This window comes from Podarcis cretensis (assembly GCF_951804945.1).
Source record: "Podarcis cretensis genome assembly, chromosome: 3".
In the NCBI taxonomy this organism is placed as follows: domain Eukaryota; kingdom Metazoa; phylum Chordata; class Lepidosauria; order Squamata; family Lacertidae; genus Podarcis; species Podarcis cretensis.
In genome coordinates, this window is record NC_137172.1 from 5,499,194 (window position 1) to 5,515,629 (window position 16,436).

General features: G+C 44.0%; 1 long non-coding RNA gene across 1 annotated transcript; it reads left to right on the forward strand.

The window, feature by feature from the left end:
• The first annotated feature begins 10,274 nt into the window (after positions 1–10,274).
• On the forward strand, positions 10,275–16,181 carry LOC307212034. Its single transcript, XR_013836750.1, has 2 exons — positions 10,275–13,622; positions 14,661–16,181. It is a non-coding gene; the product is annotated as an uncharacterized lncRNA (long non-coding RNA).
• The last annotated feature ends 255 nt before the right edge of the window (positions 16,182–16,436 follow it).

Sequence of the window (16,436 nt, forward strand, 5' to 3'; positions counted from 1 at the left end):
CTACTGCAGCAGCAAGAATACTCATCGCAAAACACTGGAAGACACAAGATCTACCCACCTTGGAAGAATGGCAGATACAAGTAATAGACTATATGGAATTGGCAGAAATGACCGGCAGAATCCGAGATCAAGGAGAAGAGTTGGTGGAAGAAGACTGGAAGAAGTTCAAAGTTTATCTACAAAATCATTGTAAAATTTATGAGTGCTAAGGGCAGTGTAAATGAAATGATGGGGTTCCAGTGATTAGGATAAGGAAGAGTATAAAGGGAAAGATAAAGGATAAAACGAATTTGAATGAGCTTGCTGAAAAAACTTTTAAAGTAGAATACAAGAAGGGAAGGCGGGAGGAAGCAAGGAAAATAAGGTTTTGAAGACTATTAGAATGAACCAGAGTTTTCTTTTAATGTTTCTTCTATTATTATGTTGAATCTTTTGTATGTTTTTGTTTTTTATGTTTTTTGATATTGTTTGTATTTCTGATGTTTGTTGTTTGTTGTTTCGAAGTTTGTTATATTTTGTGAAACTTAATAAATATCATTAAAAAAAATAAAATAAAGAAGGCTGTTTACCACCTTCCACTGTCAAACAGCTCTTACCATCAGAAATCTTTTCCTGATGCTCAGTCACAATTTCCTTTCTTGCAACTTGAAGCCAATGGTTTGGAGCAGGAGAAAACAAGCATGCTCCCTCCTCCATGTGAAGCCCTTGAAATATTTGAAAGTATTAAAAAACCTCTTAATGAGGGTGAAAGAGGAGAGCGCAAAAGATGGCCTGAAGCGCAACATCAACAAAACTAAGATCATGGCCACTGGGCCCATCACCTCCTGGCAAATGACAAACCTAGACAGCATCTTACAAAGCAGACTCCCTGGAAAAGACCCTGATGTTGGGAAAGATGGAGGGCACAAGGAGAAGGGGACAACAGAGGATGAGATGGTGGGACAGTGTTCTCGAAGCTACCAGCATGAGTTTGACCAAACTGTGGGAGGCAGTGGAAGACAGGAGTGCCTGGCGTGCTCTGGTCCATGGGGTCACGAAGAGTCGGACACAACTAAACAACTAAACAACTAAACAACAACATGCACACTTGACCCAACTATCTGCAATTTTGCTTGGCTGGAGAACTGCATTGCAAAATTCAGAGAAGTGGGGATTTCAGAAGATGGCTGTGTTTTGGTTTGTGGGTTGTCTTGGAAATTGCAAATTCGGTATGATTGACTGTCAGCGTGAACTGAATTGAATTTCTTCTCCAGCCCAACTGGTGGGTCATGCCATACACATGAAGAAGAAGAAGAAGAAGAAGAAGAAGAAGAAGAGTTTGGATTTGATATCCCGCCTTTCACTCCCCTTCAGGAGTCTCAAAGCGGCTAACATTCTCCTTTCCCTTCCTGCCCCACAACTAACACTCTGTGAGGTGAGTGGGGCTGAGAGACTTCAAAGAAGTGTGACTGGCCCAAGGTCACCCAGCAGCTGCATGTGGAGGAGCGGAGACTCAAACCCGGTTCACCAGATTATGAGTCCACCGCTCTTAACTACTACTCCACACTGGACAGGTAATCCTGTCTCCCTCCCTCTTTGTGGCTCTCACTGTTGGAAGGCACTGCCTCCAATTGCTTCATAGTAGAGCCACTGCTGCAAAAATGTGCCAGAGAGAGAAAGTTTCTTCTCTTACGTTTCGCTAGGATCATGAAGGCCTCATTGTGGACAGCAACTTCCCAGCCCTCCTCAGACCATCTGGGGCTACTTCCAGACAAGCTGATCGTTGAACCCTGTCAATCCTCCACTCTTTCTGGAGAACCCAAAAGCTGTTTTGCTATTTTGTTAACAGGGTTTTGGATTTTATTTTCCAAAATAAAAGCGGCAGTTTAACTCTCAGACCTGCATGCTAACATCACACACATAGACCACTTCCCCTGCTGAATTTATCGAGTGGGTTCTTCTCTGAGAAAAACGATCTAGCATGCAGAAGATTGACAACAACAACAACAACTTATTATTTATACCCCACTCTTCTGGCTGGGTTTCCCCAGCCACTTTGGGCGGCTTCCAACAAAATACTAAAAATACAACAAAACATCAAACATTAAAAACTCCCCTGGAGTAAGCATATCGGTATGTAACGAATGAAGCTTTGCAGGGTTCAAGAAAGAGAAAAATGGTGCAAAAAGTATAAAGATAGAGGTAATCTACATTAGACACAACAATTTAGAAAGAGTAAAAATTTCGAGGTCTTAGAACAAAGGAAGGAAGTCAATATGTGTATATGTACATAATGATTAGAATGATGATATGGTTTTATTTGTAGAAGTGTGCTTTTGTTTTTTGTTTGTCTGTTTTTTTCTCTTGTGTTTTTTGTTTGTCTGTTTCCCCCCCCCCCCTTGTTTGCACTGTTTTGTTTTGGATTCAGTGTTTGTAATTTTTGTTGTAATTTTGCATTGGGGAAAAAACCAAACCTATTATTTCTGGGTTAGCGGAGTCTGTAACCTGAAGCGTATGTAACCTGAAGCGTCTGTAACCTGAGGTACCACTGTATTCACAAAACGTTAGCAAAGAGGGAGGATGTTCATGGGATGTTTGCTCTCTGGACGCATTAACACTGAATCACCTCAACCTAGAGGGAAGTACCAGCATTGATTAGCTTCAGCAAATAATAGAGTCATAGAATTGCCGAGTTGGAAGGGAGCCTGCAATGGAGAAAGGAAGTCTTTCTGGTAGCACTGCCATACGTCCATGTTTTCCCAGACATATACAGGATTGACCTGTTGGAAAGAGTGGTGGGGCAAAATTTCAGAAAATCTCAAAAAAATCCGGAGAAACCCGGAGGTACCGCACCCTTACCATATTGGAAGCGTTGTGTTTTTGTTGAATTTCCTTAAAATAGCTGAATGAAAAAGTTCATTCTAATTATAATAATAATATAATAATTTATTATTTATACCCCACCCATCTGGCTGGGTTTCCCCAGCCACTCTGGGTGACTTCCAACAAAGTATTAAAATACAGGAGTCTGTTAAACATTAAAATCTTCCCTAAACAGGGCTGCCTTCAGATGTCTTCTAAAAGTCAGATCCCCTTCATGGATCACTGCCTTGCCGTGGCGAAGGGGCTTGAAGAACTCAGAGAAGCTATGAACTATGCCGAGCAGGGCACCCAAGATGAACAGGTCATAGTGGAGAGTTTTGACCAAACGTGATCCACCTGGAGGAGGAACCGGCAAGCCACTCCAGTATCCCTGCCAAGAAAACTCCATGGACAAAGACAACAGGCATATAAAAATTATGACGCTGGAAGATGAGCCCCTCAGGTCGGAAGGCGTCCAACATGCTACTGGGGAAGAGCGGAGGGCAAGTACAAGTAGATCCAGAGCTGATGAAGCGGCTGGGCCAAAGCCGAAAGGACACTCAGTTGCGGATATGCCTGGAAGCGAAAGGAAAGTCCAATGCTGTAAAGAAAAATATTGCATAGGAACCTGGAATGTAAGAACCATGAACATGGGTAAGTTGGAGGTGGTCAAAAATGAGATGGCAAGAATAAATATTGACATCCTGGGCATCAGTGAACTAAAATGGACGGGAATGGGTGAATTCAGTTCGGATGACCATCATATCTACTACTGTGGGCAAGAAACCCGTAAAAGAAATGGAGTGGCCCTCATAGTCAACAAAAGAGTGGCAAAAGCTGTACTGGGATGCAATCTCAAAAATGATAGAATGATCTCGATACGAATCCAAGGCAGACCTTTTAACATCACAGTAATCCAAGTTTATGCACCAACTACTGGTGCTGAAGAAACTGAAATTGACCAATTCTATGAAGACTTACAACACCTTATAGAAGTGACACCAAAGAAGGATGTTCTTCTCATTATAGGGGATTGGAATGCTAAAGTAGGGAGTCAAGAGATAAAAGGAACAACTGGCAAGTTTGGCCTTGGAGATCAAAACGAAGCAGGGCAAAGGCTAATAGAGTTCTGTCAAGAGAACAAGCTGGTCATCACAAACACGCTTTTCCAACAACACAAGAGACGACTCTACACATGGACATCACCAGATGGGCAGCATCGAAATCAGATTGATTATATTCTCTGCAGCCAAAGATGGAGAAGCTCTATACAGTCAGCAAAAACAAGACCTGGAGCTGACTGTGGCTCAGATCATCAGCTTCTTATAGCAAAATTCAAGCTTAAACTGAAGAAAGTAGGAAAAACCACTGGGCCGGTAAGATACAATCTAAGTCAAATCCCTTATGAATACACAGTGGAAGTGAGGAACAGGTTTAAGGATTTAGATTTGGTGGACAGAGTGCCTGAAGAACTATGGATGGAGGCTCGTAACATTATACAGGAGGCAGCAACGAAAACCATCCCAATGAAAAGGAAATGCAAGAAAGCAAAGTGGCTGTCCAATGAGGCCTTACAAATAGCGGGGGAGAGAAGGCATGCAAAATGCAAGGGAGATCGTGAAACATACAGGAAATTGAATGCAGATTTCCAAAGAATAGCAAGGAGAGACAAGAAGACCTTCTTAAACAAGCAATGCAAAGAAATAGAGGAAAGCAATAGAATGGGAAGAACCAGAGATCTGTTCAAGAAAATTGGAGATATGAAAGGAACATTTCGTACAAAGATTTCCATAATAAAGGACAAAAGTGGAAAGGACCTAACAGAAGCAGAAGACATCAAGAAGAGGTGGCAAGAATACACAGAGGAATTATACCAGAAAGAAACGGATGTCTCATATACCCCAGGTAGTGTGGTTGCTGACCTTGAGCCAGACATCCTGAAGAGTGAAGTCAAATGGGCCTTAGAAAGCACTGCAAATAACAAGGCCAGTGGAAGTGATGGTATTCCAGCTGAACTATTTAAAATTTTAAAAGATGATGCTGTTAAGGTGCTACACTCAATATGCCAGCAAGTTTGGAAAACTCAGCAGTGGCCAGAAGATTGGAGAAGATCAGTCTACATCCCAATCCCAAAGAAGGGCAGTGCCAAAGAATGCTCCAACTATCGCACAATTGCACTAATTTCTCACGCTAGCAAGGTTATGCTTAAAATTCTACAAGGAAGGCTCAAGCAGTATGTGGACCGAGAACTCCCAGAAGTGCAAGCTGGATTTAGAAGAGGCAGAGGAACCAGAGACCAAATTGCAAACATGCGCTGGATTATGGAGAAAGCTAGAGAGTTCCAGAAAGACATTTACTTCTGCTTCATTGACTATGCAAAAGCCTTTGATTGTGTCGACCATGGCAAACTATGGCAAGTTCTTAAAGAAATGGGAGTGCCTGATCACCTCATCTGTCTCCTGAGAAATCTCTATGTCGGACAAGAAGCTACGGTTAGAACTGGATATGGAACAACTGACTGGTTCAAAATTGGGAAAGGAGTACGACAAGGCTGCATTTTGTCTCCCTGCTTATTTAACTTATATGCAGAATTCATCATGCGAAAGGCTGGGCTGGATGAATCCCTAGCCGGAATTAAGATTGCCGGAAGAAATATCAACAACCTCAGATATGCAGATGACACAACCTTGATGGCAGAAAGTGAGGAGGAATTAAAGAACCTTTTATTGAGGGTGAAAGAGGAGAGTGCAAAATATGGTCTGAAGCTCAACATCAAAAAAACGAAGATCATGGCTACTGGTCCCATCACCTCCTGGCAAATAGAAGGGGAAGAAATGGAGGCAGTGAGAGATTTTACTTTCTTGGGCTCCATGATCACTGCAGATGGTGACAGCAGCCACGAAATTAAAAGACGCCTGCTTCTTGGGAGAAGGGCAATGACAGGCCTAGACAGCATCTTGAGAAGTAGAGACATCACCTTGCCAACAAAGGTCCGTATAGTTAAAGCTATGGTTTTCCCAGTAGTGATGTATGGAAGTGAGAGCTGGACCATAAAGAAGGCTGATCGCCGAAGAATTGATGCTTTTGAATTATGGTGCTGGAGGAGACTCTTGAGAGTCCCATGGACTGCAAGAAGATCAAACCTCTCCATTCTGAAGGAAATCAGCCCTGAGTGCTCACTGGAAGGACAGATTGTGAAGCTGAGGCTCCAGTACTTTGGCCACCTCATGAGAAGAGAAGACTCCCTGGAGAAGACCCTGATGCTGGGAAAGATGGAGGGCACAAGGAGAAGGGGACGACAGAGGACGAGATGGTTGGACAGTGTTTTCGAGGTTACCAGCATGAGTCTGACCAAGCTGCGGGGGGCAGTGGAGGACAGGAGTGCCTGGCGTTTTCTGGTCCATGGGGTCACGAAGAGTCGGACACGACTAAACGACTAAACAACAACAACAACAAAAGTCAGATAGTTGTTTATTTCCTTGACATCTGATGGGAGGGTGTTCCACAGGGCGGGCGCCACCACCGAGAAGGCCCTCTGCCTGGTTCCCTGTAACATCACTTCTCGCAGGGAGGGAACCAACAGAAGGCCCTCGGAGCTGGACCTCAGTGTCCAGGCTGAACGATGGGGATGGAGATGCTCCTTCAGGTATACTGGGCCAAGGCCATTTAGGACAACTTCCCGGGAGATGGTACCATTGTCCCTGCTGTGAAATGAGCAGTAGGGTTTCAGCTACCAGTTCCCAGGGAATGCCAGTTTAACCCACCTCAGTTCCATGGCATGGATTTTCCCTGAGATTGGCGGGAGAAGGGCGGTCGATGGAACGCAATTGCCGCTTTTTAGTTTGGAGAAATGGCTTTTAGCTGTGATGGCAATGCTCTCATTTCTGAATTCCATTTGCTGGAAACCACAGGACACGAGAGGGCTCTTGTTCTCAGATCCTGCTTCCATGGTTCCCATTGAAGCATCTGATTGTCTACACCAGGCAGGGCCAAACTTGCCCCTCCAGCTGTTTTGGGACTACAACTCCCATCATCCAGCTAACAGGACCAGTGGTCAGGGATGATGGGAACTGTAGTCCCCAAACAGCTGGAGGACCAAGTTTGGAAATGCCTGGTCTACAAGATGCTGCACTAAGACAGGCCCTTGGCCTGATCCTTCAGGCTATTGTGATGTTCTGATGTGCACATGCTTCGGGAAGCAGTGTCCAAACATGTCATTATTTTTTTATGACCTGTAACGTTATCATTACTTGATTGGGCTTAATTGGGTTGCTGCGGTTAGATTGCTCTTCGCAAAGGTTGAGATGCAATAATCAGCCCGCCAGGTTTATCAACGGCTTGTTGATTGATGGGTGCCCTTTAGCGGTGGGGCGGTGGGGGGGGGCAGGGAGGATGAATTATTTGGCAACCGCCGGTTTTCTCTACCCAGACCTAAGATGCACAATAGGCTCGTTCAAAGTGCCTCGATTGCAGGTGAGGCAAAAGATGTCGATAGCTTCTTTATCACAAAGATAGCATCGTACCGCCCAGCAGTTGCATAAACCCTCTTCAAAGCAACACACGAACGCAGATCAACAAACCGCCTCTGCATTGCATTCTTGAGGTTTCCCATGTTCTCAGAATTGCTCGATATTTAATGCGATTCCTTCCGTAGCAATTCCTAGGGCAGGCATATGAAGTAAGAGAGGCATCCCCAATGCATTTCAATGGGGCTATACCATATTTTTCCGTCTATAAGACACCCCCATGTATAAGACGCCCCATATTTTGGAGGACTCCAATTTAAGAAAATGGGGGGAGATACTATCCATGTATAAGACGAGCCCAGATTATGAACATTATTTCAGAGTAAAAAACCATAGTCTTATACACGGAAAAGTACGGTAATAACCTCTTGCCATCACCATGGAACCAGCACTATTACAAGTCCCACATAATACCTGTTCCATGTTTGTAAGAAATCATTTTTTTAGTCTGGCGGTGGCTACACTTTGGAACTCCCCGCCTATTGATATCAGGCTGTGTCTTTGGTGCCTGCTAAAAACATTTTTGTTTAGATAGGTCTACTCAGATGCGTAGAACGTTGGCGTGTGTTTTAACCCATTTTTATTTCTTTGCTGATTTTGTTTCCCTGGAATGTTTTTAACTATTTACTTGCTTTATTCTCTCCGTAACCCACTTTGAGGTTTTTATGACAACCAAGTGGCGTGTGACTTTTATGAAATAAACGAACAAGCAAACCAGACCATCGCTTTTAACATGCACTTCGCTTTTGTTCCATCTGGAGAACCGAGGGCGTAAATAGCAGCGAAGGAAACTTTCCGGGAAGCTCTCCTCCACAACCCTGCTCCGTCGAGGCTCCCAGTATTCCCTGGCTGTGTGTATGTGAGGGAGGGGGTGCTGTTGAACTGAACAATTAAAATAAGGCGCTTTGAATTGCATCTTAAGCAAGTAAATCGAAAGTTGCGTCTTTTCAGAGTCAAAACAAAACAAAACAAAACAAAACTCAACAGTTTTGGGGTTTTCCTTAAAGAAAGCTCAACAATTCAGGGGTCTCCTGGCTTTTACTTTCTGAAATATGGCAACCCTAACCTACAACTAAAGACAACAAAAGAATATTTTGAAACTACTTGTACTCATTTTCTCCTTGTATAAGAACAAGCACAAAGGAGGTTCCCAGCCCACTCACAGGTGCTTATAATATCAGTGGAAACAGTTGGTAACCGCTTTCAATTTTAATCTGAAGATTGCCACTTGTCCAGTTTTAACTTTAAATTTAATTTGTTTGAATTAATTGTGGGATGTATCTTAATTTATTGATCGCTTGTTTTTATGCATTGTCTTACTTGTATGATGTTCACCACTCTGAGCCCGGCTTTGGCTGGGGAGGGCAGAATATAAATAAAATTTATTATTATTATTACTAAGCACTTCCGCCCTGCAGAGGAGGTGGGATTGCGGGCGTCATGGCCCCACCATGCGCACGGTGGCTGGAGCCCAGTCCCTGCGCGATTGGGGGAATCCCTGGCCGTGACACCCCCTGGCCAGCCAATCGGCATGGCCCACCCGATTTAAACACAGGTGCAGCCAGGAATCTCCCTCTTTTGCCGCCTACCAGCTGTTCCTGTTTCCCACCCTCCTGCCCTATAAGGTATTCGTTCCTTGACCTTGCTTTGTATCTTGGTTGGCCGCCATTGAGGGGCCTGGTAGGAATTTTTCCACTTGGCAAATTGGCACCAGCCACTTGGTTTTCGCCTACCTCGTAGCAAATCGTCACAGCTTTCTGGGTATTGGTGGTTAGGCATTGGTATTGTTCTGTAGATGGAAGAGGGGAGGTAGTGCCATCACCTGCCCCGCATATTGAAGGGCAGTCCAATAAAGGATTCCAGGGGGCGTGACCCTGTCCGAAGCCTATGGAAGTCAGTGCCTAAGACACGCCCCTAGCGGTGACCCCAGAAGAGTTCCTAGTTGATGTGCATCAGCAGGACTCCCCCTACTGGTGGTTAACCCTTCCTGGACTTCAAGCGGACGGGCTGGAGTCGAATATAGTCGTTTAGGACCAACGCCTAAGCCAGTACCGCCCATCACCTGTAACCAATAAAGTTGTGGCCATATTTAGCCCATTAACCTTAAATAATTGTGTCGTGTGACTTTATTTCCACTGGGGAGGATGGGAACTCGCCACGCAACCACTACTACACTACACTACACCACACCACACCACACTACACTACACTACACTACACTACACTACACTACACTACACTACACTACAGCATGAGACTCTTAATCCTAGCGTTGGGGGTTTGCGTCCCACATTGGGCAAAAGATCCCTGCATTTCAGGGGGTTAGACTAGATGACTCTAGCGGTCCCTTCCAACTCTACAATTCTATGTTTAAATATTTCTTTGATTGCCCTTGAATCTTCTTGCCACACTTGCCATCCTCTCCTGCCGCACCCTTTGAGAACCGCTGCTTTAAACAGACATGGCTTCCTCCACAGAATTATGGGAGCTATAGTTTGCGAAAGGTGCTGAGAGTTGCTAGGAAACGCTTGTTCAGCCCCACCCCCCGCCTGAGCTACAATTCCCTGAAATGTTTGTCAATCAATTCCTGTCCTCAGTGAACTCTGGGAGGGAGATCCTAACAAATCTCAGTATCTTTATTACTCTACAGCTCCCAGAATTGTTTTTAGGGGGTGCCACATCTGTTTAAAGTGGCATTACAGCGCTTTAAATGTATTTCTCTTCTTATTTTAAATTTTGTTTTCTATTAATATTTTATAGAAGAATTTCAGTAACAGTGTTTCAAATGTAGTGTGTGGCCTTTTATCTCTGTGACAACAGAAAAAATAAAGGAACGAGAATCCACCTTCCCCAAGCCTTCCGCTCTCCGAAAAAAAAATGACAATTTTCATATAAAAATGCATTTATTTAACTTAAATACTTTATGCCAACGGAAAATGTCCACACTTAAGATCACAGAGGGGAGCAAAATTAAAAGGAACGTTTTAGCTTAAACATTGTGGTGTTTAATTCATTTATTTTTATATATATTTTTATATATATAAGTATTATTTGTATATTAAATCACACACTTCAGGGACATTATTAGAAAAACAAAAACAAGAATGATATAAACCCGCTAACTAATCATTACAATAAGAATAACTCTATTAAATAACTGATTAGCAAAGGAGGGAGCAGGAACCAGTCAATTTCCACCGATACAAGAAAGTCCCAGAAATGGTGGACAAGGGGGAGATCCTGTGAAGCAGATATGTACAATGTCATTCCAGGCAGAGATACACTGATGCGGGAAAAGGGACAAGTTAAAACATTAAAAGCATCTTCCTTCAGTGACAGTTTGATAAAAACACCAGAGCGTTGCAAGGTTGTGGAATCCTTTCCAGCAAAGCTTTGCAGAGACTTTGCGCCAGCGATGAGGAAGATGTATGGATGTGAAACGGAGAAGATTAATTGGGTGTGTGTGTGTGTGCAGAACAGGCTGTTAAATTAATTAATTTCACACAGTCAGGGGATCTAGTTAAAGCCAAGACTCAGCCCTGGAGCACACAAATGAATCACATCTCTGAGAATCTGTTATCCGAATAGCCAGCCTCTGAAATGAATCACAAAACACCTGAAACGTCTGAACTTTTCAACTGGCAGCGTCAGCCTGCAAAACTGACACACTATTTCTGCAAGCCCCCCTGAATTTTAGTCTGCTCATGAAACCGCACCCTCGACACACATTTAACTTGGGCGGTGAGTTTTAAAGACGGGGTCGTAAATCGTTTACTCTATGGCATTCCCACTCACGTCAGTGGGGTTGGAACAGTGTGGGAGCAGTCACCGGATTGCGGGAAGAAACAAGGACAACAACTTCTCGTCTTGCAAAATGGCAAAATCTTTGGAGAGGCTGGACCACAGAGGCTGCCAGAACATAGCTGCTTACATGGGAAATGTCCCTCTTAGAGAGACAGGGTGAGAATTTGCCTGCCGTCTCTGCCAAAGGAAAGAGAATTCCTGTTTCCCCCCCTTAAGTTCCAATTTAAAAGACACACATTTTCAGTGCGCAACTCACGTGCGCACCACAAAATGAAACATGCAAAGCAGGACCAGAAGAATCTTTTCATTTTCTCATTTTTCCACTGGCAGAAATTTGCATTTTTGAAATTATTATTCCTCGTGAAAATTCATCCCCACTTCAGCGCCAATTCCTCTGAATGAACACATTTTTTGCATCCAGTTTTTGACTAACGTACACATTTCGGCAAGCTGTTTACCCCGATAAAATGTGGTTTTGTATGGTTTTTTTTTTTTTTTTTTTTTTTGCTAAGATACGAATTTTGTGTGCACTTTCCCCGATATATGCAACAGTGCACACACTGTTTGGTTGTGGGGTGGCACTGCAAAATTCAAACTCTTGCACATTTTGAAGGACAAACACGTCTTGGTTTGCATATTGGCTCAAGAAGAGCAAATGGGGTAGTTTCTCAATGAAATGAAAACAAGCACAAATTTATCCCCCTTTCCTAGATGCACCAGTTTGTAGCCTTAAGAAACTAAGAGGAGCCTCGCTGGGTTTTCCAAACTTGGGCCTCCTGTTGCTTTTGGACTTCAATTTCCATCATCCCTGACCACTGATCCTGCTAGCTAGGGATGATGGCAGTTGTAGCCCAACATCAGTGGAGACCCAAGTGGTTTAGATTCAGAGAAGAATGGGATAGTTCGACTTGCAACACAACGACTGCTGCAGATGGCCGGGACATGGAAACCTCTCTGGTTTTCTTGCCACACCGAGAGCACGGCATCTTGGCATGTCATGCAAAGCAACGTGAAGCTGGAGGAGTGTTTGTGAATGACAAGCCACACCCTGACCTGATCTGCCACGCTGGGCCTACAAAGAGCCGTTTCATGAAGTGTGGAAATGGCCCAGAGTGGCAGATCAGGGAGTGGTTTGCTTGTCACCCTACCATCTAATTTAATGAATGCTGACCAGGACAAAAACAAATGACGCAGGAGAAGACGAGACAACAGCTCCTCTCCATACTGAAAAAGATGTTCCAGAGGCACAAAGCACAGGAGCTGGGGGGGCGGCGGAAAAAAGCCCCCCCCCCAAGTTACATTTGGATTAAAAGTTCTAGTTACAGGTAGGTAGTCGTGTTGGTCTGCCGTAGTCGAAACAAAATAAAAAATATTCCTTCTAGTAGAGACATCACCTTGCCAACAAAGGTCTGTATAGTTAAAGCTATGGCTTTCCCAGTAGTGATGTATGGAAGTGAGAGCTGGACCATAAAGAAGGCTGATCGCCGAAGAACTGATGCTTTTGAATTATGGTGCTGGAGGAGACTCTTGAGAGTCCCATGGACTGCAAGAAGATCAAACCTCTCCATTCTGAAGGAAATCAGCCCTGAGTGCTCACTGGAAGGACAGATCCTGAAGCTGAGGTTCCAAGACTTTGGCCACCTCATGAGAAGAGAAGACTCCCTGGAAAAGACCCTGATGTTGGGAAAGATGGAGGGCACAAGGAGAAGGGGATGACAGAGGACGAGATGGCTGGACAGTGTTCTCGAAGCTACAAACATGAGTTTGACCAAACTGTGGGAGGCAGTGGAAGACAGGAGGGCCTGGCATGCTCTGGTCCATGGGCTCACAAAGAGGTGGACACGACTAAACGACTAAACAACAACAAGTACCTTAGAGACCAACTAAGTTTGTTATTGGTATGAGCTTTCTTGTGCATGCACACTTCTTAAGATACACTGAAACAGAAGTAACCAGAACCTTATATATAGTGAGAGGGTTGGGGGGGTATTACTCAGAAGGGTGAGGAAAAAGCAAGGGATGAGAAAGATCTATAACCCTAACCCTGACCCTACACAAGATCTCAAAGTAGCTGTAATATTAGAAAAGAATTTCAGAAATAGACTGGAAAGAGAAGTTGCTGAATTGCAACTTACTACCAAACTTAAAACCATGGAGAGACCTGGTCTGAATAGAGACATTGGATTCTTATCTCATTACACATGATAAAGCTATTTTTGGCCATCTCATCCCTTGCTTTTTCCTGTAAGACCAATTGCAGTTGTTAATAGTCGTCAACTGTTTTACCACACCTATCAGCCAATCACCCATCTCCCACCACCCTTCTGAGTAATACCCCTTCCCACCCTCCCACTATATATAAGGGTCTGGTGACTTCTGTTTCAGTGTATCTGAAGAAGTGTGCATGCACACGAAAGCTCATGCCAAGAACAAACTTAGCTGGTCTCTAAGGTGCTACTGGTCAAACAAGACAGGAAAATTAGTTTCCAGGTGGAGAAATCGAAACTAGAAACAGAACTGTTAGAACCCAATACTAAGAATTTATCAAGAATGTATAACTTGCTGTTGAAGTGGAATACATTAGATGAGACAGTGAAGTCTGCTATGGTTAAATGGGCACAGGACATAGGTCATGACATTATGTTTGCTGACTGGGAGCAGTTATGGACCACAGGTATTAAATTCACGGCATGTAATGCCTTATGAGAAAACATTATGAAAATGATTTACAGGTGGTACATGACCCCAGTCAAGCTTGCGAAGATTTATCATCTGCCCAATAACAAATGTTGGAAATGTAAAGAGACTGAAGGTACCTTTTTCCACCTTTGGTGGACCTGCCCAAAGATTAAGGCCTTCTGGGAAATGATTTATAATGAAATTAAGAAAGTGCTTAAGTGCACCTTTAACAAGAAACCAGAGGCATTTCTCTTGGGTATGGTTGGCCAGTTGGTGCCGAAGAAGGATAAGAATTTCTTTTTGTACGCTACTACGGCAGCAAGGATTCTTCTAGCAAAGTATTGGAAGACACAAGAACTACCCACGCTGGAGGAATGGCAGGCGAAAGTGATTGACTTTATGGGATTGGCAGAAATGACCGGCAGAATCCGCGACCAAGAGAAAGAGACTGTGGAAGAAGATTGGAAGAAATTTAAGATGTATCTTAAGAATTATTATAAAATTGAGGAGTGCTAAAATGCTGAGGGAAAAGAAGACGTAGAATTGCAGCGGAAAATTGTGTTTAATTTTAGGGTGGAATTGAAAAAGAGAATGAATTTACATTTAATTGGTTAAGAAGGGTTGCTGAATAATGGTTTAAAATTAAGGATGCAAAAAGGGAAAGGTATGGGGAAGTCCGGGAAAAGAGGGTTATGGAAATAAGGTTAAGAAAATATGAGTTTTTGTGTTTGTTTTTATGTTGTTTTTGTTTATGTTAAAAAATTTGGAAATTAATAAAAATTTTATTTAAAATAAAAATAAAAATCTAAGGTGCTACTGGAAGGAGTTTTTTTGTTTCGATTTGGATTAAAAGGTTTGGGCAAAACGTCACTGCCAAGAGAGCCATTAAGTCAGGCTTCCTCAGCCTCGGCCCTCCAGATGTTTTTGGCCTACAACTCCCATGACCCCTAGCTAGCAGGACCAGTGGTCAGGGATGGTGGGAACTGTAGTCTCAAAACATCTGGAGGGCCGATGTTGAGGAAGCCTGCATTAAGTGATGGAATGAGCTGGCTTGGAAGACTGGGAGCTTCTAGGGAAGGCTGGTTAAGAACCTTAGAAGAGCTGGCTGGGTCAGAACTGTAGACTATCTCCTCCACAGTGGCCAGTTAGATGCCTGTGGGAAACCTTCAAGCAGGACCTGGGCACAAGAGCTCTTCCTCCTCCAGGAATTTGTCTAATCCTCTTCCAAAGCCACCCAAGTTGGTGGCCACAGCTGCCTCTTGTGGCAGTGAGTTCCACAGGTGAACTATTCCTTGAAGAAACGCTTCCTTTAATCTGGCCTGAGCCTTCCAACGTTCAGCTGCAATGTTCTGGCGTTAGGAAAGAGGGGATTTTCTCTCTGGGTGTGTCCACTTTGTCTGTTGCCATTGTTGGGCAGCTGTCTTGGGGGGAAAAAGATTTCTTAGAGGAGACAGTTGGATGGTCACCAGGTCACTTCTATAAGGGCTCTCGGAGAGCATCCAAACTTCACCTTGCATAGCAAACGGTCTGCTCTGAAGCACTGGTCCCCGTTGAAAATACCCTAATTCGGTACTATCTGTTGATGAAATGTAAACAGAGGTTTATAGAAAGTATGCATGGTGAGAAGAAATCTGGGGTAGAGGGAGAAATTTGCTTCCTCCTCCTCCTTCCAGATGAGATCTGGGGGTCACCAAGCAAGGCTGACGAGCAGTTGACTCCTGGCAGACAAGGCTTCTCTGCACAAGGTGCAGAAAACATTGAGCATTCACTGCTTGAGTTGCCACCATTGCCAGCAACTCAAAGAACCTGAGAAGGGGCTTAGGGCAGATTGACAGAGGTCAAACGTCTCAAAGGCTTGATGATCTAAACGGAACCTCCAGGTTCAGAGGCAATGTATCCCTGAATGCCAGGCACCAGAATCAAAGAATAACCACGGCTACTAGGTGAAGAATTGATGCTTTTGAATTATGGTGCTGGAGGAGGCTCTTGAGAGTCCCATGGACTGCAAGAAGATCAAACCTCTCTATTCTGAAGGAAATCAGCCCTGAGTGCTCACTGGAAGGACAGATCCTGAAGCTGAGGCTCCAGTACTTTGGCCACCTCATGAGAAGAGAAGACTCCCTGGAAAAGACCCTGATGTTGGGAAAGATGGAGGGTACAAGGAGAAGGGGATGACGGAGGACGAGATGGTGGGACAGTGTTCTCGAAGCTACCAGCATGAGTTTGACCAAACTGCGGGAGGCAGTGGAAGACAGGAGTGCCTGGCGTGCTCTGGTCCAGGGGGTCATGAAGAGTCGGACACGACTAAACGACTAAACAACAACAACAACATTTATCTATTGCATCTACACCCCACATTTATGGAAGTGAGAGCAGGACCATAAAGAAGGCTGATCACCAAAGAATTGATGCTTTTGAATTCTGGTGCTGGAGGAGACTCTTGAGAGTCCCATGGACTGCAAGAAGATCAAACCTATCCATTCTGAAGGAAATCAGCCCTGAGTGCTCACTGGAAGGACAGATCCTGAAGCTCAGGCTCTAATACCTTGGCCACCTCATGAGAAGAGAAGACTCCTTGGAAAAGAA